The 27,604-nt window shown below is 43.7% G+C and overlaps 1 protein-coding gene across 1 annotated transcript in view; it reads left to right on the plus strand.

Annotated features, from left to right (window-relative positions):
- Positions 1-27,604, plus strand: part of znf407 (zinc finger protein 407) — a 148,755-nt gene that overhangs the window by 37,147 nt on the left and 84,004 nt on the right. The gene's annotated exons all lie outside the window — the stretch shown is intronic.

The raw sequence follows: 27,604 nt of genomic DNA on the forward strand, positions 1-27,604 counted from the left end.
ATGAATCATTTTCCTTCTTGCTCCATCTTCATCCTTTTCAAACACGTCTTTTAGACCTTTCTCCTCTGTTCACCAAAGAGTATTTGATTATTTCCATCCTTATAGGAGTAGTTCCTCCTAGATGAAACAAAAAACATTTCAGTTTCTTACTTCATCGTTACAGAGTGAATTGGAACAACATGGCCCTTTATCAATGCGCTATGGATGTCTGCTCAAGCCAAAGTGTTTAGTGGTGACGTATGTCCCCTTTCTCCTTCTAACATGTCACCTCTCCTCCATCTCAATGCCGCCGTTGCCCATATTTATTTTATCTCGCTAATGTGGGTCACCCCTGTATGGCGGCCATCAGCAAGGCACAGTCAAATAGCTGTGTCTGAAGCCTACCTTTGGCATGATTTATGGGCCGGTGTGACGCTCAGCTCTCAGAAGGACCGCCATTGTCCTGCTACAGCTCTCAACTCTCGACGTAGGGGCGCTTTGTCTGCGCTGAGGCAAACCAGACCCCCGTCTTTAAAAAGAATCAAATTATTTCATCATGTTGGAAATGAAAAGGCTGTAATTACTCCTAATTAGACCCTGACTCTTTTCTTTTCTTCTTTCTTTCCCTTCTTCTCCCCCTCTCGCCTCCTCTCGTTTCTCACTGCGGAGTTTTGGAGGTGAATTCTTTTTCCAGAGGGTTCGAGATTGCTCTAAATCAGAGCCGTAGGGTGGAGAGTAGGAAACAATTTTCTGTTCAGTTTGAAATTGATTAATATAGGCTTTTGACGGCTGCTCTGGCTTTGATATTCAGTGAGTGGGGAGGTCTGAAGTGGTGTGATGACACTGTAATGTTTGCTTTAAAGCCCTACCTTAATGGGGCTGGCTCCACAATGTCATGATGTTTCACAAACCAGAGGAAAAATGAGACGCAAAACACACCATTTGTGAAGTGTTAAAGCACATGTCTCTGTCTGTGTGTGTGCGTGTGTCTGTGTGTGAGTGTCTACATGTGTGAAGCCTTGGTGGACCATCTACCTCACAGTGTCTGAGCAGACGTGTAGGGTTTCCCTTCCAATAACACCCCTCCACGCTGGAGAGCACCAGCCTAATGGCCGGCTATCACGGAAAATCATTTCTGCCCGTCAACTATTTACATGTATCTTTACCACACAAGTCTTGTCGTTTTAGGCGGCACAACAATTTGCTAAGCAAATCCACTCACCATTTATCTATCAAGGGGGAGGCTGTTGCTGTGTGTGTGTCTGTCTGCGCTGGGGGCGGCGGCGGTTGCTGGTGGTGGTGGAATAGGAGGAGGAGGACTTTTCAGAGAAGGTGGGGGAGCTTTGAGGGAAGCAAATATTTTCTCTGGCTTGCGACAGCACAGTGAAAACACACTCCTGATGCTGATGTGTATTAGAAGTGAGCCGGGCAAATATTAGCACTGCCTTACAGTGGCAGAGTGGTGGTGTGGGGATGTTGGTGTGTGTGTACGGGATGGGAGGAGTTCACTGGGCTGCTGTGCTATGAAACACTGGTGGATATCAAAAAATGGGCTGCCACAAAAATTATGTATTCTCATTTTTAACATGGGTGAGAAGTGATTGTAGCCAGATGAGAAAGTTTAAAGTAACTTAACCTAAAAGGACTTAACTATTTTTTGGTAAAGCCATATTTAATTATTTGATTAATCCTTTGGTATGAAAAACATGAGGAAAGTAACGAAAAACTGCTTTTCCATATTCAAAGGTGAAGATCATCGAATGTATTTTTTGTCCAAAAAATTCAATTGACAGCGATACAAAATAAAATCCCCTCATTTAACAAGCTGGATTTATCAATTGTTTGCCATTTTCTGCTTAAAAATTGCCTCAAACTTTTCATTGATGATCAAAATATCCATCCATATCCAGCCCAGCTGACTTTGGGTAAGAGGCTGCTTTCAGTCATGCGCTGAACTCGGGAGATTCTCTACATTTTGTCCCCGAAGGAGGTGCATGTGTAAACGCAAATGTCCGATTGAGATCCTCCAAATTATCTGCAGACTTTCTCTGCCCGGCCCCCTAGTAACTCCACAGAGAGTCTGGAGAATGACGCCTCTAACAAGCGACAGACTTTAAAAGAAAAATTCAAAAAATTCAAAAAATTCAAAAAAAATTAAAAGCACTGTCACACACGTAGAAGACACTGATGAAGATGTCTGACAGAGAGTAGGTGGTGATAAGAGCCGACACCGGAGGCTGTGTATTGCCAAGAAAATGTCCCGTCTGTGCCTACTGCACCTGGCTGCCCCACCTCTCACTTGAATAATGCGGAGGATTGTTATGACTTGTCTGTGTAGAGAACGTCCCAATGCATCGTCCATGTGAGAAAAGCAAACTGCTGGTAAAGGCCGGACCAGGTTCTCCAGACGTTACCCACCGCTCATGTCGGAACACAGCTATACAGAGACAAACCATTTACACTCACATTCAAACCTTCAATCAATTTAGAGTCTCCAATTAAATCTAACCCCAATCTGTATGGCGTTGTATTGCGGGACGAAGCCAGAATACTCCGAGAATAACACACTCACACACCGATTTCCCTGCCAGCCCACCAGTACTCCCAAACAAACCAGAGCATTTACCCAGCTGGACATTAACTTGTTCAGGTTGGCATGTGTGCTCAAGGGCACAACAACAACAATAACAGCAGCAGCAGCAGTTAACTCCACCCAAATTTCCCCACATAAGTCAAATACTTGTGAGAGAGGGAGAGAGACTGGGGAAGGGGGTGGTGGTCAAACAGTACGGTGATGGGTCTTGTTTGTCAGCAAGAGAGTGCAAGGAAATGTGACAGAGCGCTGGAGGAGGTTTCCAAATCCATTTCCTGCTCTTGTCCGTCCACATCAGCTGCTGACGACAAATCTGCTGGTTCTTATTGTGTTCTATTATGGAGGGGTGGTGGATGTGCATGTGAGGGAGGGGGTTAGCTGGAGCACACATGCCCAAAAATGATGCGTCTCCTTTGATCTGTTCCAGTGTGAGCCACATGAACAGATTCGCCGCCAGGCACGCTCACACACACACACACACACACACACACACACACACACACACACACACACACACACACACACACACACACACACACACACACACACACACACACACACACACACACACACACACACACACACACACACACACACACACACACACACACACACACACACACACACACACACACACGCACACACACACATGCACTAACACAGACAGCCCTGCAGTTTGGCCCTTTGCACTTTTTATAGCTCTGCTCAGTCTATGTGTGTGTGTGTGTGTGTGTGTGTGTGTGTGTAAGTGTGTAAGTGCGTGTGCGTGTGTGTGTGTGTGTTGACTCATCCCGGCATCTTGTTATTTCCGTCCACGTGATTTTCTTTCCCTGATACATTTGTAGACTCACTGTAATAGGAGCCAGTGTTTGAGGTACAGTGCTTATTAGTTTCGTATCTTGGCTAATTACCCATTAAATAACCACATGCGCACACACACACACACACACACACACACACACACACACATACACACTCACACACTCCTATTACTGGATAATTAGCAACTGGCCCATTATGAATATGCATTTCCCACTGCTTGATACACAGGAATATGAATATATCCATTCTAATTGCCTCAATTGACTTGTCATGCTTTTCATGATATTTTGGTGGGATGCTGTTCTAGAATCAGGGAATCAGAGTCCAGTTAAATGTTCCTCATTGGGTGAGGTGAGGACAGTTTCAGCCAGCTTCTTCCGTGCTGGGTTCCATGTGTAGTCAGTTTGATACTTCATTAGCTACAATAGATGCTGGTGGCCTGCAGGCGACCTCAGGAGTTGGTTCAGAAGCTGCAGCTGCAAGGAATATGTCAGTCCTCATTGGTCAAGGTTCCTATTGACACTGTTGGAATGCGGCTGCTGATTTCAAGTATCTTTGGTAGATGTTCATGTCTTTAATTCAAGCTCAGAATATTTAAAAGGCCTTCAAAATTTGTTTGCAGTTTTTTGGTCCGTCCTTTGCTGTGGGACCGAACAGTCTGTTCTCGTTTCTCTTTGTTGGCAGTGCTGAATGTTTTTGTTGTTTCACTCTGCCCATCCTCCCTGGCCTGTTGTGCAGGATGCTCGGAGCAGTGTTTGTCACATCAGGTGCGTCAGGATGCCCATTGGCTACCAGCCGCGACTGGAGCCATTCCGGCCAATCAGCTGTCGGCATGCTGACCTTTTTGCTGCTGCCCTGACCCTGATGGGAGGTGAAGTGTGTGGCTGGTAGCAGTCAGTACTGGCACAGCAGGATGAGGAAGAATAAGAGGAGGAGGAGGAGGAGGAAAGAGGACCAAGCCGGAGGGCGAGAGATTTTCTTGGCCAGTCACTCCTGTTCCCGTCCTCCTTCCTCCTCTCAACTCCTCTTCGGTGGAGTCATGACAGCCTCTCTTGGCTGGTTTGCACCGTGTTTCACATGCAAAAGCTCTCTCTTCATCTCTTGTTACACAGTCAGTAGAAGAGAAGTGTAACCACATGAGATACTTCCAGGCTTGTCGTTGAAGAGTGTGTGTTTTCGTGACTTTGTGTGTGTCATTTAAAATGGTGACTGGTCCCATTTCCCAGTGGCCTCTCCTGTCGTCTCAGAGGTGCTTAGCAACAATCTGTCCTCCCGAACATGAAAACAAAAATCAGAGGATGCTCGAAAATGCTCTGAAATGCAGTAATGAATATTTTAGACATAAAGGACCCACTCTCCAAGCCTCCATTTGCCTAGCTCAGTCCTCCAAACAGCCCTTTTAAAGTCAAGTGATGGGGGTTAAGTTAATTATGCACATTAGGGCCAGCCTCCCTCCCATGCTTTCTCAGTCGCTGTATACATGTGTGTGTGTGTGTGCGCAGGCTGCGGCGGTGGCTTGAGATGCTGAAAGTCTGCCTTTAATTAAACACAGATGCAAGGAGGGAGAGACTGTCTGTCACACACACTTTTAACAGAAGCTGCACGCATGCAGACACGCGTGGGCACATACACAGCTACATACACACACAATTGAAGGAGATGAAAGAGTGTAATCGACTTGATTTGTGTGTGTGTGTGTTTCTGTATAAGAAGAAACAAGCTCTTTCTATCTCCGCTCTGCAACTGGATGAATAACATAATCTAAATTAAGCATGATAATTTTTGACTTTTTAAAGGTGCATATTTGTTGGGTATCTTTATATTTGTCCATGTTTGCAGAGGAGTTTTAAAGTCTGTGTAGGTTTCTGAGTTATTTAGTAATTTGTGTATTTGTGAATCAGTGTGTCATTAAATGCTGTTTCTCATTTTTTTCTTACCGTTTAGATGCCCACCTGTTTGGTTACTTTTGTACCTCTCCTTCCTTTGTCCATTAAGCTGAATAAAGTTGTGTGTCTTATTTTTATTATTATATCAGTGTTTGATCTCCCCTGTCACGGCAGTTGATTGATGTAGTCCATTTGCAGGAAGCAAAGGAAGCCAATGCTAATCAATGACAAGTCTTTGTTATAAAAAATACCTCCTCAAGTCCAACTAGAATTACGGGCTTGCGGTTGTTAGCCTCCGCCAACCAGTTTGCCTGTGTCTGTTTCTGTATGTGTGTGTGTGTGTGTGTGTGTGTGTGTGTGTGTGTGTGTGTGTGTGTGTGTGTGTGTGTGTGTGTGTGTGTGTGTGTGTGTGTGTGTGTGTGTGTGTGTGTGTGTGTGTGTGTGTGTGTGTGTGTGTGTGTGTGTGTGTGTGTGTGTGTGTGTGTGTGTGTGAAGTTAATGTGAATATGTGGTTTAAGTGTACAGCAGACAGACGGTCCACTTGTTCTTGTTCTGCTGTATGTCTCCTGTATTACTGTGTGGGTTCATTGAGAGAAACCAAAAACAGAGTCAGACTCCTTGTATGTGTTCACATGCGTGGCCAATAAAGCTGATTCTGAAAGAACACAAAATTCGAGCCAGTACACAATGCTTCACTTATGATTGTGGCTGTAAAAAAGCTGAAATATCTGATATATACATATATGAAATGAGAGGGACTGAGAGTATCATAATGATTTATATACTTTCACTTTTGATACTTTTTGTATAGTCGCTAATGTAAAAAAATTATATTGGAATTGTAAGGAGTAACAGTAAATTTCTATAAATAAAAAAAACTGATCACTTTTCCAAGAATATTTTATCCTAAAATATATTTTATAAATCACTGATAACGTTGTGAATTTTTTTTTATCTCTGTTTTGAATTTTAGTGGTTAACAGAACTTTTTGGAGAATCAAAATTACTCTTAAACCTTGTATATTTAGATGTTTAAAACATTTAAAGCCCAAACTAGACTTCTCAAATTATTTGACATTTGCTAATAGATTTTCTGTTACTCTTATATGTCTGCTTTTATCAAAAAGGCTGGTTCCATATTTAATTTAGCATAATTACAGATGCACACCTGGCAGTTTTTTTTGTCCAGGATAACAGCGTTTGTAATCCTTGAAAGCCTTAAATTCAGAGCCATTTCCCCTCCTCTTTGTCTCTCGGTCTCTCCTGTGCCGCGGCAACGGCCTCATTTTTCATTAGAGGATTGCCCCATTATTTCATTTCTTGTGATAAAATGACAAAAGATTACTCACGAGAAATACTAAATACAGAGCCGGACCGATGGGATCTCCCCTCATATGTAACTCTGCTGGGCTGTGGTTGAAGGCTTCATATTTCCTATTTCTCTCTCTATTATATATATCTGGCAGAGCTGTAGATACAAGAACCATGCGTGTGTTTGTGCGCGCTAAATTACATTCCTGGTGTCCCAATCTGGTCAGACACAGCTAGCTGGTCAGCTGACCTTGCTCCTTCTTTTTTATGATGAGAAACCTTATTTTAAATTTATAGCAGTACAGTGGGAGGAAAATTAGTTGGACCTAAGAGTTGGGAGAAGAGTAACTTATTTCACGCATGGTGGGAAGAGGGGGGTAAACAAAGGCCAGCGATGGCTAACAAAAAAAAAGGAAACTCATACAAATAAATAAATAATAACCACACCATATCTTTATCTGAGATGATTCATATTTTATTTCAAAACAGTGGTCACATTTTTCAGTGGTGGATAATAGAAAATGTAAAGATACGGGCGGTGAAATATGAGTCGGTTTGGGGAGGTAAGAATGAGAAAAGATTAGCTTGAGATTAGAATAAGAGAGATGGAGAAAGGAGGAAGAGGAGGGCAAAGAGTCTTGCAGCGTGTGAGTAGTTTTCGGAGTGCGGTGCTGGTCTTTCTGTCAGCCTGTGCGAGTGTGTGTGTGTGCGTGTGTGTGTGTGAAGACAGATGATTGTACACACTCCCCCAGTACTTTGTTTTCCGCCTACCTCCACGCCAGTATAGATGGGACATCCTTGACTGACCTACTCAGCTGTGCACTCACACCTGCCCACACATATAGCTTTTTATTGTTAGTGACCAATCAAACTGAACACATCCCTAAATCCACTACACAGGCCTGTTAGAATACTCACGAACCAGAAGAACATACATCGTTTTCCTTCATTTCTTCCAGTGTCCATGCTTTGCAAACTGATGAACATATATTTGTTTGGTGATACTGACACCATTGTTTTTGCGTATTCATTTGCCTGTTTGTATCAGATAACCCAGTCACATCGAATCGAGTTCCCGCTGTCGTTTATTCACTGAAGTTGTTTTCCTCAACGTTCCTGCTGCCGTCCTCCAGTAGTTCAGAGGCTGGCCAGCCGATCCCCGAGTGGCCCCAAGTCTTTAGTTTAACAAGATACCCACCAAGGAGACTTGTTTTGGCTGCTCCCCTCCATCCTGAGAGTCATTAAGGCTTGGCCCATGGTGAGGGAGAGACCCAGCCGGGAATTAGCATAACCAGGCCGAGCAGCTGACGGGAGCCCTGGGTCAGTGGAAACTTCCAGATCAAACGTTCCCAGTTGCCCCCAGACCCGGGCTCTGGTTAACACCAGCAAGAACCAGTAGCCCTTGGGATGTGTTACCAAGCTAAAACCAACACCACCACACTGCTCACATGCACATACATGCGCATGTACATACACACACAGTTTGGGAAATATCTCTTTTTGATGTTTACTTTTATTTTTTTCACTTTACCTTCTCTACTCAGTCTGCAACAGTATTTTGTTAGCAACCTGAATCTCCCTCTTTTTTATTATTTTACCACTGACTCTGCTGCAGAAGTGACATATTAGCCAGGGCTATAGTGGTAAAAAAAAAGGTTGGGTAAACTATCATTTTCAGGGCAGCTCTCTCATACTGTTATTTAAAAGGTGGATGAACTTCAGTCACCCATATACATGACTATATATAGACTATGAGACAAGAACAAAGGAAATCAAGTCATAAATACATTAGCATTTTATCGTAATATTGTAATTGTTGTTGTTAATTTGTTCTGGTGTGGGATAAACAAAATCCAGACTTTACCTTAATGGACATGTGATAATAACAGATAACAACATACACAGAGTGCATTTATTGTGAAAATGGCCAAGTTAAGATCCAGACAGCATCGTTGGAAATTAAGTTTAGAATCAAATTGTTATCATTTGATCAACCAGCATGCCTTTACCCTCAACTACAGCCCCGGTCGTAGCCTTTATGTTTATTTAATAATTTGATGTTTCTTTCTCTGACTGACCTCTTCTCACAGAGAAATCAATTCTGTGTTTTCCATGTTGACTTCTCAGCATAAGTACATCTGCAGCCGTGATATTATTCATAGCTTTTTTTATTTCTCTGTATGGCAATCAGTTTATCTTCACTGACATGTAAATGGACTACATGTATTTGTCTTACACATTTCAAGAGTTAATGATTTTCACATTTTTTGCTTTTTTTTCCTGGTTTATAGGGCTTGCATGCAAGTGACTGTTGAGGTGCGACTGTTGCACAAACACACAGAGAATATGTTATATTCAATAACACAGAAAAGGGTGGGTGAGCTATGACCTCAGCCCCTTGTCATAATCAGTCAAACAATATCCAGCATCAATACAAATTGTGTTATACATTCTGAATGATTTTGTTTTTCATGTTTTTTAGATCAGATTTATAACCAGCACCAGCATCTTACTATAGAAGTACACAGTGTATTCATGTGTTCCAGTTGACGGTAGTCCTCAAAAAACAACAACTCAAAACCGGGGTGGGCCATCAGAGTTCATCAGTGACATTACATGATATCACATGTGGAAAGGTCATTTCAGTCTCACAGCTTCTGCCGCTGTGCAAAGTACTTGACAACAATTTGGATCGCTCATCTTAAAAAACATAATTTTCTGTTTGGATGAAAAGTGCTCTGTTGTTTCCATCATCCTGGTATGAAGTGTCCCTTCGCAGTGCCCGCTCCGATGGCATCTGCTTTGCCTTAGAGGAGAGCTCGGCGATTTGCAGTGACGGACGTGGTCGACTCATCACGCAGAGCTAATTTACTTCAAGTTCTGCCGCAGTTGTGTTACTTCAGATCTGTCACGGGATCACGTTGACGTTGCTATAGCATGCCGTTGTTTTGTTTTGGGGACGAAGACAGCCAAACACCAGGATAAGGCGTGATGAGTAATGCTCTCTGACAGACAGGGCCTGTTGTTGGTGGACATAGCTGGCACTGGTAGAGGCTGTGACTCTGTGTGTGTGTGTGTGTGTGTGACCAGCAGTTGCCATGACTTGAAGTATAAATGGAAGACGGTTTTTCCATGGATCTGTTTTGTTTTCAGACACTCTCAAAAAGCTTTTCAGAGCCATGAAACCAACTGTTGAATGTGCTTAACGCCGGGTTTACACCGGGCGCTGAAGCGACGCGTAAGCGCAGCGCACTAGCGCGCCGGCGCTGGGCTGAACACACAGGACGCTGAAGCCTCGCGTAAGCGCCGCGTAGATCCCTAGTGCGCAGGCGCCAGGCTGGTCACAACAAACACGCTTTTCTCCGCGGCGGTCATCCTGCGATTCCTCTCCGTGATCACAGATGCAGCTGATATTTGTCATTAACTGCAACGGCGTCCCAGCATTTGTCCTTTTTAATGTTGTCGTTATATAACATGTGCCGAGGATCATACAGCTCACTGTACTTCTCCATATCAATTATTAATTTAATGTCATCCTTCTTCAAGAACTTCTCCGCTGTTTGCTCCGTTCAATGTCGGGTGTCGAGGGTAAATTACGTATTCTCCACTCAAGCCTATGTGGAGAGTACGTAGACACACACACACTCCCGCCCCCCCCCCCCCCCCCCTCTCTTTTTATCTTTATGACTGCTTGTGTGGCTGTAGTGGGGGGGCAGAGGGGGACATTCGGTCGGTAAAATTGGTAAAATTAAAACTCCGGGACAACAGAAGGGGAATACAAACTATGGGATGCATATTTGATCATTTATATCATATAAAATATGTCATCAATATCGTTTAAAATCATTTTTCAGTGTGTTTCCTGCAGCGATACGCTCGCGTCAAGCGCAAAAAATAGACTCAACGCCGAAACGATCGCTGCACGGCGCTCGGCAGCCTTGGCGCAGCGCTGCACTCCAGCGTCTGGTGCGACCGGCACAGAGGATTAACATGAGAGTGGATGGGAGTCAGCTGTTATTTAAGGCATGGCGCTGCGCTTACGCGACGCTTACGCGTCGCTTCAGCGCCCGGTGTAAACCCAGCGTAAAACTTTTGAGCACTCTTCAGCCATTGTTTGGATTTACATGGATTACATTGCTTTGTGTAAATAAGATTACACTTATGCTTCACATTTTTAGCAACTGGGCTGATATGCGTGGTTGAGTATATGGTCAAAAGACTTCTGCATGTTTTATAGTCATCTTAAATTTATGATGGAGTGTTCATAGTGGCGTGTTTAGTCAGTCTGTAACATTAGACTACTATCTCACTCATAAGGGACACAACAACATAAGAAAAATATGTCTGCGGGTTAAAAAGTTGTGTGTCTCCCTGGGGAACATTTTAAGGAAATTATGCTGTGCAATTCAAAAGTAACCAACCAGCTGCTGTCATCACAATTGATCCTCCTCTATAATGTGAATTAATTCATCCTACCTCTCGAGAGTTTGTAAGCATGTGTTAGCTTAATTAAGTGAGAACTATAAGGGTAAATTTGATAGCAACAGTTGATTCTTCATTGTCATCAACGGGACATTGGGATTTAAAAAGTGACATGCAATTAATAAACCCTCCAAACCTGAACAGTTATGTAGGAAATTATCAGATCTTCATTGACATTTTATTCAAAGTTTATACTCATATTCACAGATGTCATTTTTTAAGCACTGGGGTCGTGGATAGATGTTTACTTGCTGTGTAATACATAGTTTATCTATTTACCCACACTAAACTGAAAGTAAGCCATAATACATGATGATACTCTGTTGAGTCACAGTTTAAGTTCAAGTGAAGAGTCGGTGTATAAACCCATTGAGCGACCTTCTCAAATAGGACTTTGTCTAATGCTGTGGTCTCATTGAACCAAACAAACTGAGAGATCCTTCCCTGCTTTAAAATAAGTCCTTTGAATCAACTAGGTGTAAAGAAAACCCCTCCAGTTAACATTCTGCCCTCGCAGCCGAGCATAAAGTGATTCTAAGCTGCTGGCTTGTTCCGTTTTGTGAAGAATCCATCGCTTCCTACGACACTCTGTGCAGATGTTGAAGAACTGTTTATCTAGTTAACACATGTCAGTCGACGCTCAGAAAACCCGTCTGTCTAATTAGAGACAGGCGTGATTGTCGTCTGTCTCATAATGAGAAATCATGAAAGCCTCTTATTTCTCTCCAGTGCCATTTGATATATCACTGTGTCAACAAATCAACAAGGGACAAGTTTTAAGGCAGCGCTGTAAACAGGGTCCCCCTCTTTTTTTTTTTTTTTTTTTACATGCACTGTCAATTACACTGTGGCAGTAGCCCTGCAGATACAGCAGAGCGTGATGCTGGCTGGCTGACTGGGTGACTGCTGGGTGGCTGACTTGGTGGCTGACTGGCTTGTCTCTCGGAAACATATGAAATATGATTTACATTGAGAGCATGTTGTAGCAAACCCTAGCCCACGGTATGCATATTCCCCCATTGTTTGTGACAGTTGGTTGTACCTGCGCCGGGGGAAGAGCGCCAAGTAGGCATCCGACTTTGCATTTCAGTGGCTGAGCTCAGGGTCAGGAGCACATCTGGTTGACTGGGAGGTTTGTGTGTGGTGTATCATTCCTGTGTTTCAGATTCCATAACTCGCACACACAAACACACACACACACACACATTCACAAGCTCACTTGTTGCTGTGCAGCCGGAGCCTGTGTGCATACAGCAGCAGCCGCGGCACACAAACGGCAAACCCGGCACACCGGTGCACTCCTACACAAACAAACAAACACACCTGCTGCTCCTGGCAAGTCGCTCTGACAATCAGCCGAAGGAGGGAAGGCAAACAAAACAAACAGTTTAATTTACATGACAGTAGCCTGCTTTACATTAGCATGCTGAGGCAATGATAGAGTGAAGCTCTGCTGGAAACAGCAGGTAATGAAAAGTGATGGTCCTATTTGCGGTGTACTGTAAGTACAGGAATGGGAAGCTCGAGCAGTCAGAACTAATAGCTAGCACTATGTTGCATGTCTCCAGGACGTGGTTGAAAAAAGAAAAAACGTACCCCGGGGTATTTTCTAAAATAACTAATTTTCAGCATTGCAGAATAAATATGAGCAATTTGTTATTGTGAAGAATTCAAGATATGTACATGTGTTAAGTGAAGAGAGGAGTGTGTGTGTGCTTTCTTTCTTTATTAATCTATATTTATTTTTTGCTTTTCTTGTTCCCCCAAACTTTCCTCTTTCCGACAGCACATGAAATGTTTATGCAGTTTGTGCAAAAAAACAATTCATGTGCAATTTTAACGAGCAATTAACTTCATCAATAAATAAGTAAACAGTGTTTTGGCCGGTTTGTAATTGTGCAGAATGGTATGTGTGTCTTGAGACTGCTGTATTTGTACTTGATTCGTTTTATGTCTGTGGACATTTATGCCCAGTATGCACATGAGTGTTTGTGTGGCTGGTGAATGTGCAAATGTTGCATGCCTGTTTGTGTTTTTGTTATAGATAAAAACACACACTTCTCATGTCACGTGTTTGTAGTAATACTATTTATGTCTGTCTTATGATTTTGTGTGTGTGTGAGTGCTGGCTCCAGTGGTCTGCTCCTCATGTAAAGAGATAGCATCTTCCCACAACAGATCAATAAGGGAATATTTCTAGAATCCCTGCCTCTGTCTCCGATTTAACCAAACCATGTGAGTCCGTGTCAGTGGGGGAGTCTGTGTGAGCGTGTGAGTGTGTGAGTGTGTGCGAATGTGAAGAATACTCAGACTGACAACCGTACTTGTGCCTTGGTGGTTGGGTTGGGTTGAACTCAGCTGCCGTTAGTAGACCTATTGGCATATTATCAGACACACAAAAGGCGTTTAGCCACATTTAGTTTTATCTCCTCAGTGAGACTCTAACCATGCGGGTTAGATTAGTGTTTCCCATTTTGCTTGATTCCCATTCGTCAATCAGCACAAAAGCACTCTTGACATCACATGAGCAATCTTTGGATCATGTGATATCGTTTCATACTGTTGAAATATGGGCAGAACTACATGCTTCTCTTCTCCTATACATCCACACACTTACTCTACTGCAGGTACAACATATATTGACACACATGTGGATACATGGATACACTCCGTCTTGCACATGCAAATCTCCTCCACCCCCACACTTCACCTAGCTCACGTTTACTTGCTATAAATTGTCCTAAAGGGACGCAGCCAGAGATGATTTATGGTGCCAGATATGATTAGATTCCATGTATTTTTATACAATGGAAGCTTTTTTTATTTGCAAGTGGCACCTTAAGTGGGAGCCAGTAGTCATTAACGACTGAATAAACAACGTGTTCCCTACTAAAATATAGCTTTGTGTGTCTTTCTCGTGACTGTCGTGGCAGCAGCACCTTGGCAACTGAGCACAGGCTGCCTTGAGTGAATGTGAAAATATTTATCTAAGAATGTATAACATGTCTGCAGAAGGCCGAAATGTGTCGGAACGTATGGAATGGTCTCAGGCATTTTCTGGGTAATTAAAGCCCAGTTTTTCTTGAAGGGCATGTCACTTTTTAGACTGTCCTTCACTGGATCATTGGCAGATTATTGACATTGTAATAGGAGGGAAAACATGTATGAATTAATCAATCTATGTGTCCATTATGATACTTGGACTAATTTAGTTTCTTTTTTGTTTCCCTCGCAAAAAAACTGATAGGTTGTCATTTTTGAATCCTTTGCTTTTAGTATTCATGTTCAGTTTTAATAACTACTACTTAATAAATGTACAAATACTAGTGATTAATAAGCTTTTTTTCTGGGACTTTTTCTGTGTTACTCACATGTTGCCCTGCGTTGTGTCTTGGATCTTGGTTGTTGTTTGGTCCAAAACCACTAAATATATTCAATAGTCAATTGTTTACCAAACAAGCAAGAACAAAAACGGCAAATCATGTCATTTTAGAAGGTGGAACAGGTACATTTTTGACAGATTGAAGAGTTATTTATGGGCAGATATAACTTGGCAGTTTCCTCAGTGCTTGAAAAACCAGCCAGGAAAATACTGAACAAAGATGTGCACATTGTGTTAGTCAAAGCTGTTTCCATGTATTTCATGTGGTAAACTATGTGTTAACTTCCTGGACACTGTCTTTGCTCATGAGAGTATTCCTACCTGTTGGTGTGGTTTTCACACACACACCCTTTATGTCTCACTGAGGGTGAACACAGAGAGTTCAAGGTTAGCCTCAAATTCAGCTCAGCCCAGCTCACAGATAATTGTCAATAAAATTGATCCACCAATTTTTTTTTTACTCTGCTCACATTTTTCCAGCCCTCCACCTCCCAGAGACACTTCCCTTCACTCCCTCACTCCACTCTCCTCTGCCTCTGTCCTTCTCTTTTCATCCTCAGCTAGATAAGCCTGCCTCGACTGCCAAGAGCACCGAGTATCACTGCTTGCTTTTTTCCCCCCTCCTCTTATGTTCTTCTCACAGTGCGCTGAAGCCATGTCGCAATTTCTCAGGGAGTTTTGATGCCTGGATGTCTCCTGTCCGGGTCCATCTCGTCTGAGTCGCAGCGAAGGCCCTATACGATCTGAACTGCGCTGCCTCGCTGCAGGTCAGCCTTCACGGCCGATTAGTGTCGAAGCGCCACTTTGGTCACAAGTTGTCGGGAGCGCTTATCGTGAAGATCAACAGCGATCAGTCTCGCTGGTGCGCCCTCTCTCTCCCTCTCTTTCTCTCTCGGAGTCCTCTGCCGCTACTCCCTCTTTCTCTCTCCTTTCTGTTTTCTGCCCTCTCCCCTTTTGGCATTATCCCCCCGTCTCCTTCATGTTCATCCCACCTCAAATCACTACATTTCCATCTATGTATTATCATTGTCATCTCTCCTTTCTCCCACCTCCCAGGGCTGTGTCTGTTGCAGGCGAAAGACACAATGTTCTTTAACATTCACAGAATTGTCTGGCTATTATCATGGCTGCTTTTCAGGTGTTTCCTGGGAGAGCAAGCAAGCCCAACAACTTTTGAGTTGCATAAAGATCAATTTTCTAATATCTAAGCAATTTTTCAAGCTGGTAAAACACATTTTGACTAAAAAAGAAAAAAAAAAACGTATTAAGACAGAAGAATTTTCAAAATAAAGGGTGCAATCTATTAATTTAAGTCTGTCTCGTCAAACAGGCTGACACTAATGCATCAGCTCACAGGGCGACTGTAATCTTAGTTTTGGGGGTTGAATTGTTTCTGTGTTTTTACCTATGTGCCTCCTTTGTGATCAATTCTTCACTGAATTGTCTCCTTGCCCTACCCAATGCTCTTTACTGTTTGTCCACTTCAGTAGAGACAGATTCAATTTGTATACTTTCCTCCCCCCCCATTCCTATCCCTCCATCCCGCTCCTCTTGGTGTCTCTGCGCCGTCAGGCCTCGTCTGTGGCGCGAGCGGAGACGAGTCATGTTTGGCCTGTCAGTGTGGCTGCTAGTGTCAGTGTCTGGAGCTGCTGGTTCCTCTGACAGCGCTGGAGGGGCCGCAGGTCCTAGCAGAGTGCAGCCGTCACCCCGTGACACGCTCAGTGTCACCGATCCCCTCCGTCTGGTGACATGGCGTCCCCTCCTCCTCCGCCAGTCCTCGTCTGTGCCCGCCACTCCGCCACTCCGCGCCCCCCCCCCCCCCCCCCCCCCCAGCATTGGCCTTTTCACTGCCACTCTACAGTCGCTCACTCACCCAGTCAGTCACTTACTTACTGCCTCGCTGAGGAGTCTTTAGTACGAATTGACCTACATGTGTTTTTGAAAGCTGATACCAGCAGTCTCGGATTGATGTGTTCACTGTTGATGTTCACTCTTCCATCTTTATCTCCTACCTTTTTTCAAGTAGAACTCATCCTAACGAAATATAACACAAAATCATTTAATATTTCTGGTATTGTCTTTTTATAGCCTTCAGCCTTTAGGATGCAACGACTGAGATAGAGAACAATAAACAAGGTGATGCAATCAAAAGTACAGATAGATAGATAGATAGATAGATAGCCTCTGTGCAAAGCAGGACTAAATATGTGTGTGATTTAATCTGGCCTTGGCGAGTCTGCAGCGATGACAAATGGATGCTCACTATGAAACCCCCTCATCCAAGAGACAGTATTAGTTTTTGCTTTAATTACCAGCAGCAGTAATGTTTCCTATCCATAACTGTCGGCCTGCTAGAATGCAGCCTGGCAGAGGGGTGAGGGCCTTGTCTCTTCTCTCAGTGGGCCTCCTGTCTCCCCCCACTCCCTCACCCCCAATCCGTCTATCCTCTCTCTCCCTTTCCCCCTATTTCACTCCCCCTCCTCCTTCTCCCTCACCACCTTCCCTCCCGCCCCCGTCTCCGCGCCTGCCGCATCTTTCATTTCAATATTTCAATATTTATGCCTCATCTGAGAAAGTTCAAAGTCACAGTAAGGAGGCATAACTTTCTCTCGCCTCCCCGCCGACAGCGCAGGACCCTGCCTGGTGGACAGGACGGGTGACGGCTGCTCTCCCCTCCCCTCTGATGGTCACCGGTGACAGAGAGAGGAGAGAGGCCCTATACCGGGAGTTTGTTGCTAAGACACACAGTTTAACCATTCTTTTTTAGGACCAATAGGGACACTGACCATTTTGTTGTGCTATTCTCCCCAAAAATGTGTGAAAAAGTTGAAAACAGTTGCTCCGATTAATATTTAATATTTCCGGCTGAAGCCATTATCAGTCTATATTAGTATGGCACAAGACGCCCTCAGCCAATATTACGTTTCAAAGCATGTGAACCTCAAGGGTCCAGAGGTCTGTGGGTGCCCATGTTATTCATGTCTGAGTCCACGTCTGTGCGTGTGTACAAATTATTCTGTGGCTCTAGCTGACCATCCCCTTTAAAAAACCCAGAGCCAGTTTTAATAAATAAAGTGTCTGACAAGTCTGTCCTTTGCCATAAAGATCTCTGACAGATGCCGTCTGGTAATAGATTAGCCTAATTACAGCCTCCCTGAGTTTAGATCACAACGTCACGTACTCAGCCTGTCGCTCTAATAGCCATTACAGCCACTACTCTCCACTCCCCTCCTCTTGATGTAAAGTTGTAAAAAAAAAAAATAAGAGAGAGGGAAAAAAAGGAAAAAGTCATAAGGAAAAGGTCGTCCTCATTTGCATGCAAGCCTTCATTAGAATATGCGAATATGCTAAGGACCGGAGCTGGCGCTTTGCATGTGCAGGTGATGAATGGCCAGTGCATCGTGGAATAGGCCGAGATGGAGGCTTCGTCACCCTCATCTGCATAGCACACATTATTTACTTATTTATATATTTATTCATTTACTTTTGAGTGCTTGCTCTCTGCGATACATCTCACATCCGTAGATTGCGAGTGAGGTGGACCTCTGCAATTTCCCTCTTTCCTCCCCCCGCCACAACACTCACACACACTTCAACAAGAAGCGGCTGCATTGAAAGGTTCTATATGAAATAACTTAAAGAAGGTTTGGACGGCTCGTACTGTAAAGCCTTTGTGTTTGTTTACCACTTGCGTCTCAGTAACGATAAGGCATTAGAAAAGGTAGAAATTGTCTTATCGAGTGCTGTCTCAACCTGTGGAACATCAGACAGAGCCTCAGTGGTGGGAGGGAGGCTAGCTCTTGTTTGAGTGAAAACCTTGCGCAGTGTTTTTTTTTTCCTCTTTTTTTTTGTCCAGGTAGGGGCGGGGTTTGTGAGGTGGAGGGCAAGTTTCCAGAGAGAAACTCTTCTCCTCACTCTTCTCTGTTGTCAGGGCGGCAGATGGTGGGTGTCAAGACAACGGCAGCGATAGCCAAACAAAGACATCCTTTGTGTGTGTGTGTGTGTGTGTGTGTGTGTGTGTGTGTGTGTGTGTGTGTGTGTGTGTGTGTGTGTGTGTGTGTGTGTGTGTGTGTGTGTGTGTGTGTGTGTGTGTGTGTGTGTGTGTGTGTGTGTGTGTGTGTGTGTGTGTGTGTGTGTGTGTGTGTGTGTGTGTGTGTGTGTGTGTGTGTGCATTCTTTCTGAGAGATGTAGAAGTTCACCAGCTTTGAGTAGGAGGCAACAGCATCTATAATAACACTTGAACGGTGTATTGTGTAAACTCCTAAGCTCTACTCTTACCCTATCTCCAGAAAGTCCATTGTTTTGTGTGATTTGAGACAGAGGACACCTTCCTGTACCTCAGTGCAAGTACTCAACAACTTACTCCTGTGTGAGAAAAAGTACTTTTTCTATTTCATCAGCTGAAGAAGCTGACAGATGTCACATTTGCAGTCCGACCCACAGACCCGCAAACTTCCACTCTTTGCAGTCTTTTCCCCTCCATCAACAGTTATGGTTCTTTGAGCCTAATAAGTCATTGTTTGATAGGATTGCTGAATATTAGATTAGTACCAGAGCGGTTTATTTTGCTCCTCTGGAGTGTGACCTTAGCTGCCCTTCCCAGGCGCGGGAGGATAATGAGAGTGGTAGCTGGCCGACAGACAGGCCTGACATCCCAGCTACGCCCTTCACTCAGCTGGCTGAGGAAAAATGTCAATACGGTGCCTTATGTTTTATGGATTATCTGCTTTAGCAAAACTATAGTGAGAGAAACACAACTCTCGCTTGTCATGTTGCCTCAGTTCTTTTTAACGTGCGAGACCACTCACCAAAACAACAGCGGTCGAAATTAGAGGCTGTCTTCCGTGTTTGTTTCTTTTCAATTTTCACTCCCTTCACCTCTCTCTCCTCAGTCTTTGCATCTTCCAATCGCTCAGGTTTGAACAGGGTGACCTGGCGCTCTTTGATTAACCAAAACCTATTTCCCCTGAGCCATAGATTGGGGATTTTGACATGTGTTTGATTTTGAATTTACATTTGGCACGCATCTTTACTAACACAATGTAGCGCGCGCATCATGAATGACGACTGTTATTATAGAACTTCTACTTTTGTATTTTTATTTTTATTTCCGGGGACTTCATTATTTATTTCACAAATCTCTGTGCCTTTCTCTTCTCGTCTTATTCACTCAGTCTTTCTTCGCCCTCTTTTTCATACATTTAATTTGTTCTCAGAGGACAGGCGGATAGACTGTACAGTAAACAGGCTGAATAAATCATGTTTGGGCTTTTTATCCTTGTGTCTGTGTTTGTGTGCATATGTTTGGGGGGGTGGAGGGTATCAGGGATACACTTCGTTTTTTTTATACCCACGAGGCACAGGAGAGGCTTGCTGTTGTAAACGGACCCCAGTGCAGCCCTTTTATCCACAGTTTAATCTGCCCACTGGGGGCCAGAGAGAGGTCAGTCCCTGAAGGAGCACAGGGGGGAGAGACAGAGGTGAGAGGGCTGCTGGTGTCTCACCCCTAAATTAGAGTCTTTATAAGGAGATGAGGTCCTGTTGGCGTGTTTTCTTCTTATAATTAAGCTCTAGCAGAAATGGCAGTGGTCATCTAGAAAAAAAACAGGTTACGGTTACACCAATATATCATCTGCAATATTGTTCCCTGCTAACATAATGTAGAAACTTCTCTGAGCATCATTATATTATTTCAGAGGTAGTGAGTAAAGCTTTTATGCAACATATTCAGTAGTAAACCACATTTTATTATCTTGAAGAGCATTTCAAATGAATTTTACCGATACTCTTTGTCCCTCTGCTGCAAAGAATGCTGTTTAGGCAGAAATAAATGTTTTTAAACCATAAACAATTATATTTAATGCTATTATTGCTAATATCACCACAGAATTGAAGGATTATTTTATGCAACACATTATCTAAAGTTGTTACCTTTAATCCAAACACACTCTCAGTACAGACATTAAAAATGCTATCAGTCAAACCCAGATACCGATGATCGTGTTTTGCTGTCTTAGCAGTTTTTTTTTGGCCATATAAAGATATGTTAAATAATTTTGCTTAGTGCTACATTTAGTGGCAAAACATGCTTAACAGCACTGAAACCCAAATGGGCTCTTTTTTATTCTCCACTCCCCACCCTTCACCTCTTTTCCCAGCATACACCACCCACACCTGAGGAGACCTTAGGAACATAAGGAAACCTGCATTACAAATTACTGCACATCATAGAAATTGTGCAGCAAGCTTTTTAAAATACCAGCGCTGCCAGTGAGGCGCTTTGTAATTTATCCCTTCACGGCTGTTAGCTGCGCCGCGCAACGGTGATTTATTTGGTTTAAGAGAAGTTTTGTTTAGAGAGATAATGAGCAGGACTTCTCTTTAATGATTTAACACGGCGCAGCGGAAAGGGGGGGAAGAAAGCACATATATTTTTCATATCTTTAACTGCACTGCGGAGAGGAAGGGAAGGAAGGAGGGAGAGATGCATTAGCAAGGGAAGCTAACAGCCTTTAACAACCAGCATTTTTGATTCATTTTGTTTTGTTGTGTAAAATGAGACTTTTTCACCCTCATAACGGAGCAGTATTTTAGTATGTTATGTATTTCATTTAAAATGTTTCTCAGGACATGTTCCATCTTCATAGCGAATAGAAGGTTTTTTTTCTTCCATCCATAAAAGTGAATTGCATTTGTGCTGATTCCACACATTGTGCCAGCTCTCACGAGTCTATTTGGAAAAGTGCTACTTGTGTAACTGTCTGTACCTTATTCTTCCTATACACCTCTTCCTTTCATCTTGACACCAAATACAGTATTATTCTTTCTTGTTCAGCATTTTCAAGTTCCTCGCCTCACTTAGGATTTGAATCCCAAATTAAAGCAGTTAATTAGAAAATATAATGAAGCTGAGCAGCATAATATGCAAACGGTGCTATGACGCTCAGAGCTGGGGGCTCCGCAACACTGAAACTGCCATCGGCACATAACGATGATGATATCAATAATAGATTACTTCATCAATCGCCGTTCTCTTGAAGATGGAAATGCACTGTTGGGAAGGGACCCGAATTTTTATTTTTCATTATTATAATTTTTTTTTTTCTTCCCTTCCTCCCTCCCTTTCCCGTAGCTTGGAAATGTCTGTTTCATCTCACATTAGGGTGTGCTCTGCATAAATGCAGGTGGAACTTGCTCTCCCTCTAAATGATCCTTTAATGGAACAGTGTGCACTGGAGCTGGGAACTCTATGGGGCGCTGCCACTGTCGATGAGAACTTCGCCTCAATCAATCCGTCAAGCCCCATCACCTGCCTCAGCAGATGATCCAAAAACCCCTTTGGAGAGGCAAAGTGAGCTTTTTATGTACCTCCTCTAAGACTAGAGGACACACACACGCGCACACACAGGCATGCACGCTGGAGCGGTGTCATCGTAAGTGAGAGGTGTCTGTTTCACTCAGAGGCTTGACGTTGATCCGTCGTCAGAGAAACACTTTGCCTCTCTTTTATTTTTATCAAGATCATCTTAGAATAGATCAAGTGCTTGCTTTGCTCTGGCACGGGGATAAAAACAAGATCAATTCTGATGTTTTATTTATTTATTTTCCTCCCCAATATCCGTTACATTATGGGATGTTTCCATAAGCGGGTCTCTTAGAAGCCCAGGCAATATTGATGCGAAGTCGCCTCTCGCTCCCGTCAAACCAAGCGACAGCAGCACAAACTGCATTTGCCTGAGCTCCTCTCTCCCAAGTTCACATTCACTCCGACTTATTCCGATACTCCATCATGATTTTTCATATTCTTTTTATTTCCCTTCCTTCTCTCCAGTGGCTTTTCTTACTCTGTCCTTCCATCACCATCTATCTCCACATCTGCAAATTTGACACCACATTTAGTTCACCCTATCTACTGCTATAGGCCTGCGTGTAGAACATCCATTAAACTGTAGCCTGTAAACTCAGCAGAATCCTCAGTCCTCATTCTTGATGTCTCCCTGTCTGTCTCTCTGTCAGGGAGGCAGTCGCTCCATCTGTCAATAAATGTCTTATCTTTCGACTTCTTGTTCCTGTCTGTTTATCTGTCTGTCTGACATGTCGGCAGCTGTCTCAGCGCTGCAGGGTTGCTGTCAGCCAAGTGTTGGTTTCTGTTCTTCTGTCAGTTCACCTGCCTGTCAAAGCTTCTCAGATTAAACATGTCAACTTACCTCCAGGTTTCCTGCTTCTCCAGGATGGGTTTATAAAAAAAAAATAAACAGGGAAGAAGCACCAATGTGTTTACTCGGAAGACAGAATTAGTTGTGGCATTGTTAAACGTTGTTTTTTTAATACTACGGATCTACCTGTTAAATTTTAAATATCGGACGTGGGTGCAATATCCTAAAGATGCATTAAATATGCTTATATATCTGTAGCATTTCCTTTGGGTTTTGTTTCTACATTTGACCGCTTTTCCCATAAATCCATATGGTTCTTTGGTCTCTCACCCCACATGAGAATTGGGTTCAACAATTGGAGGGCCTTCACTGTGGGAGATGAGGATTGAAGAATAGACACAATGGTAGAAAATAGGAGTGAGGGAGGTTTGGCAGGAAGGGGGTGGAAATAAGACACAGTGGAGAAATAGACAGGAAAGAGACATTGTTGAGATGAGTGTTCGTAGATGGAAGTGAGGGTAGATGGAGGAAGCTGAGATGGCAGAGGAGATGGAGGGAGGAGTGTGCGGGGGGAGCTACCTGCTGCTGATGGCAGTCAGAGTCAGTGAGGGATGGAGGGCGATCCAGCTGTGACATTAAAGCAGCAGGTGGAGGCCATCATTAGGACTGGCACAGGAGGCTGGATGAGCCCGCACACACTCATTTCTCTGGGGCCCAGCAGACCACTGCAGAGAGTGTGTATGTATGTGTGTGTGTGTGTGTGTGTCTACTCAAAAAGAGCTACAGCAATAGTCCCATAACTTCAGAGCCCATCCCCATGCACCTCGCTTTTCATCTTTCCCCCACGGAACCTCTCTGCTTCCCAAGGTTTCGCCTGGCGAGGGTTGAGTGCTTCCTACATCTGGTAGCTCTCCCGTAATGGCTTTTCTGTTGCCTTTTAACCATTTACAATACAGGAGTTTGTCCTGCTTCAGCTTCATTTTTCACCACATGGCTTATTCTATGATGTGTTTACGTTGCGGTGGCACACAGCAGGCAGCAAACTAGATGTTCAATTGGTTTCAAAGAAAAAAAAATTACAATTGACCCCTAACTTTTGCCTTCTGCAGCGTACGTGCACCAACATTTTGTCAGAATAGCTGGTCATTGTAATGTAAGAGAAACTTTATTTTAGTAACACACTTCTAGAGGTGAAATGACAAGCTGATGAGTTACTGTGTTCATGGACTTTAGGATTTTGTTGTCTCTGGCATTTCCCATGCCAGTCGTTTACCTGATGCCATCTGCTGTGGCGTTTTTTAAGGCAGCAGTGCGAGTGCAGAGATGTCAGAATCAAGCGAAAGACTACAGTACATTTGTCCTCTTTCACCTTTCAAGGGTAGCTGTCAAAACCTGGACAAAAACAGCTTAAAGTAACTCAAGAAAAAGTGTGTCATGTCAGACCTGGCTCCATCCCAGCATGCCTTGTTGTGCACAGCTTTCTAGAACGGGTGTGTGTGATATTTGGGGGTTGGTGCCGGGCTACGGTACATCTAAGCTCCGTGGTGCTCCAGGCTTTTTCTTAGATCTCCCATCCCTTCTGGACCTGTGGATGGGCCCATCCAGGAACACCATTAGGCAAATGAAGTTGTTTGTATCAAATATTGACATGTTATCTCTTCATCGTCAGGCAGCGGGAGGGAAGAGAGAGAGAAAGATTGTAACTGTGGGTAATTGAGCCGTGTCTCCCCTGCTTATCGGTAAAGCTCCGGCACGTCACGGACCTAACGAGCTGTGGCGCGCCGATTAGTCTGAAGGGAAAGTCGAACGTGAAACACCAGAGCCGCCGTCGTTCTTTTTCTTTTTTTCCATATCTGCAATGGATATTATGAGCCTCCCTGGAGGGCAGAGGCACAGCCTTATTAGTTCAATTCATGGGGGGGAAGTGAATTGATATGGATGAATGGCATGTTAAAGTATCCCTTTGTTACAATAACCATCAAGGCTGATGGTTCTGGCTGATGATGCAGCCCAAGGCAGCAGGACGACAAGCTGAGGCCTTGACCTGGATGGCAGAGGATGCACACACACCAAGGGCAGGGGGCTGATTACACACTGCCTTAAACAAATGGATTTGCCCCTTTAACATTTAGATATGGGATCTATGTGTCTGTGTGTGTGTGTGTGTGTGCGCACACATGTGTGTTTGTGTGCATGTACGCTTGAGTGATAGGGCACTGCAGGTGTTTTGTGAGTACAGATTGTAATTGTATTAACTGTGTGTGTGCGCCACCTGCATTCTGTCTCAACATTATCAGAAATAATAGTTGTCTGTGTATCTGAACATCCCATGACAAATTGCTACTTGTATATGTGTTAGAATTGTGAGTGTTGTTGTACATTTCTATGAACATGTGTGCACGAGTGTGTGTGTGCAGCCTGTGCCAGGTGGCTCCACAGGGCATTTCCTATCTTCTCCTCATGCCACTCTGAGAATAATCCAGTGAAAAAAATAGGCGAGATGAGAATCTCACAACATGCCAGTTTGATTTGTACCCCTTACTATCAAAGAAAGCTAATTAAAATCATATTTTGCATATGTCTTGTCTTTCATGCACATATGCAAATTGCCCCTGTTGCCTTTCAGCGCTCTGTAATTAGGTTTATGAAGGACAGCTGTAATACATAATTAACAGAAATGTTTGCAAGCTCTTTTTTCCCCCACGTCTAAACACGACGACTTAAACAAGCACGCGTGAAGTGTTCCAAGGCCGGGCTTTTCTCTCAAATATATTGATTAATTCCTTTACCCTTCTCAGAAATATCTTAATTATGCTGTTTGTTTATTTATAGATGATGCCGTCAGTCAGAGGCACTTCCAGTGGGCCGTGGAAGCTCAGCATTTTGATCTTGCCAGTCTGCCTGATTGGAGTGTACAAGATTTAGTCATCGCTCGCTCCCAGTTTAACTCGGAGGCAACATTCTGGACGGGTGGATGGATTGAGTTAGAGAGGACTGAGAAAATGCAGAGTGATGATAACGAGGCAAAACAGTGGAAGGTTTGAATATTTATATGGTGGTGTTAGATAGCGTCGGCCTCAGGGGCCTCGGTGACGGACGGGACTCTGGGGCCATGATGGGATGGAGGACACAGTCTGCGTGTGTGTGTGTGTGTGTGTGTGTGTGTGTGTGTGTGTGTGTGTGTGTGTGTGTGTGTGTGTGTGTGTGTGTGTGTGTGTGTGTGTGTGTGTGTGTGTGTGTGTGTGTGTGTGTGTGTGTGTGTGTGTGTGTGTGTGTGTGTGTGTGTGTGTGTGTGTCCAGACGTTGGCAGGGGGGTTGAGGAAGATAGTTGACATGGCGACATAAATGGTGAAATAATTATGCTTCTGCTTCATGATAGACTGACTTTTAAAGTTAGAAGTTAAAACTGCATGAAAGCACAGACAGGCCGGCCAGAGAGAAAACAGAATAATGCTCCAGACGGGAAAAGGAAACGTGAAAGGAAGAGAAGAAATGGTCGTAGAATCATGGAGGAGAGGAGGACCCGGGTGTGTGCAGCGACAGTGCCAACCACATGACTGTCGGTTCAACTCCCTCAGCCTCTTTCATGTAGCTCCATCCTCAGCTCTCAGATGTGGTCATTGTCCCTCAGTTGCACAATAATGGGAAGTGATGGGTGCTAAATGAAAAGGCCAGGGGATGAAAACACTGGTGAAGCAGCTTGGATGTCGGAGTAGTTATTCTTGTCATCCGTTCATTATGTTTTCATATGCTGTTTAGGAGACACGGTAAACTCAAGGCCCTCGACAAAGTCAGGACGCTGTGGTCACTGTGGAGCGATGGTAACCTGGTGTTTCTGACTGTGTGTGCGTGCAGCCACATGTACTGTAGATCCGTGTGCATGTGAATCCTTGCACATATTTCTGTGACGCATTGATGTACTACATGTGGCATCCTCTGATTCTCCCTCTGCTGAGTGACCAAAAAGGTGCTAGTTACACAAAGAAAACACACACACACACACACACACTCTCCACTTTACACTCTTGTGGGATAGAAAAGTTTCTGTGTAAATTCTGTCTGCTTTGCTGGTCTGTCATTGATTAACAGAACAATAGTTATTCCTCCAGATCCCTGTTTTTGGCAGCTTACATTTGCTGCTCTGAAAACTCAATTCAGGTCAAGGAATGTAAGCGAAGGATGGATTTGTGTTCTTATGTTATTGTTGGAAAATAGACGACAAGCAACAGATGCTACATTTGATTAAGGTGAAACGCCAAAGACACCACATCGTTCTGTTTCACAGCTCATTGCTGGAAGCAATGACGAGCTTCACTTTTACTTGAGGTACTCTGTTTTGTGTATTTAAATAAACACTATTGCAGAGATTATCCACCAGCATCTGTCGTTCTCTTTTGAGACAGAAGGGTTTTCTTACATATATTTACTATTTATTTTAAGATTTAGATCACTAGTTAGGTCCTTTAAGACAAGCACCAAAATCTGGAAGGATCAGGTGTGAGAATGCAAATGTCCGGGTCAGAGACTCCAGATATTCTCCAGATTTTCACCTGCCAGCCCTCCTATGTCTGACGGAGCCCATGTGAGAAAACGGTGGGATTATGTCTGAGGAATTTACAACAAGCGAGTGGGAGTTTTGATGATGTTTCTAACACACGACAGAACCCAACAAAAAAAGTACAATAATATTGCAAACATTTCACAATCAGAAAGTAGAGCTATTCGCGTTGAATACACAAATGAAAATGTCAATTTTGTAAAGGCAGGATTTGAGAGTTTTGGGCGATACAGGCCCATGCTGATGATGGTGATGTGCTATAAACAAACTTTCTGAATTCTGCACCACACTTTATACGTAGCCTCCTGCGTGCTGCTCCTCCCCTCGCCAGAACCTGTTGTTGTGAACACATCTGACCAAACCATCTGCCCTTTGCATTCTTTATATGTGAAAGGCAAAGTCCAATCTTCCAGAGTTCATGGCTGAAAATGGCTG

Source organism: Limanda limanda, chromosome 11 (genome assembly GCF_963576545.1).
Source record: "Limanda limanda chromosome 11, fLimLim1.1, whole genome shotgun sequence".
Lineage (NCBI taxonomy): Eukaryota > Metazoa > Chordata > Actinopteri > Pleuronectiformes > Pleuronectidae > Limanda > Limanda limanda.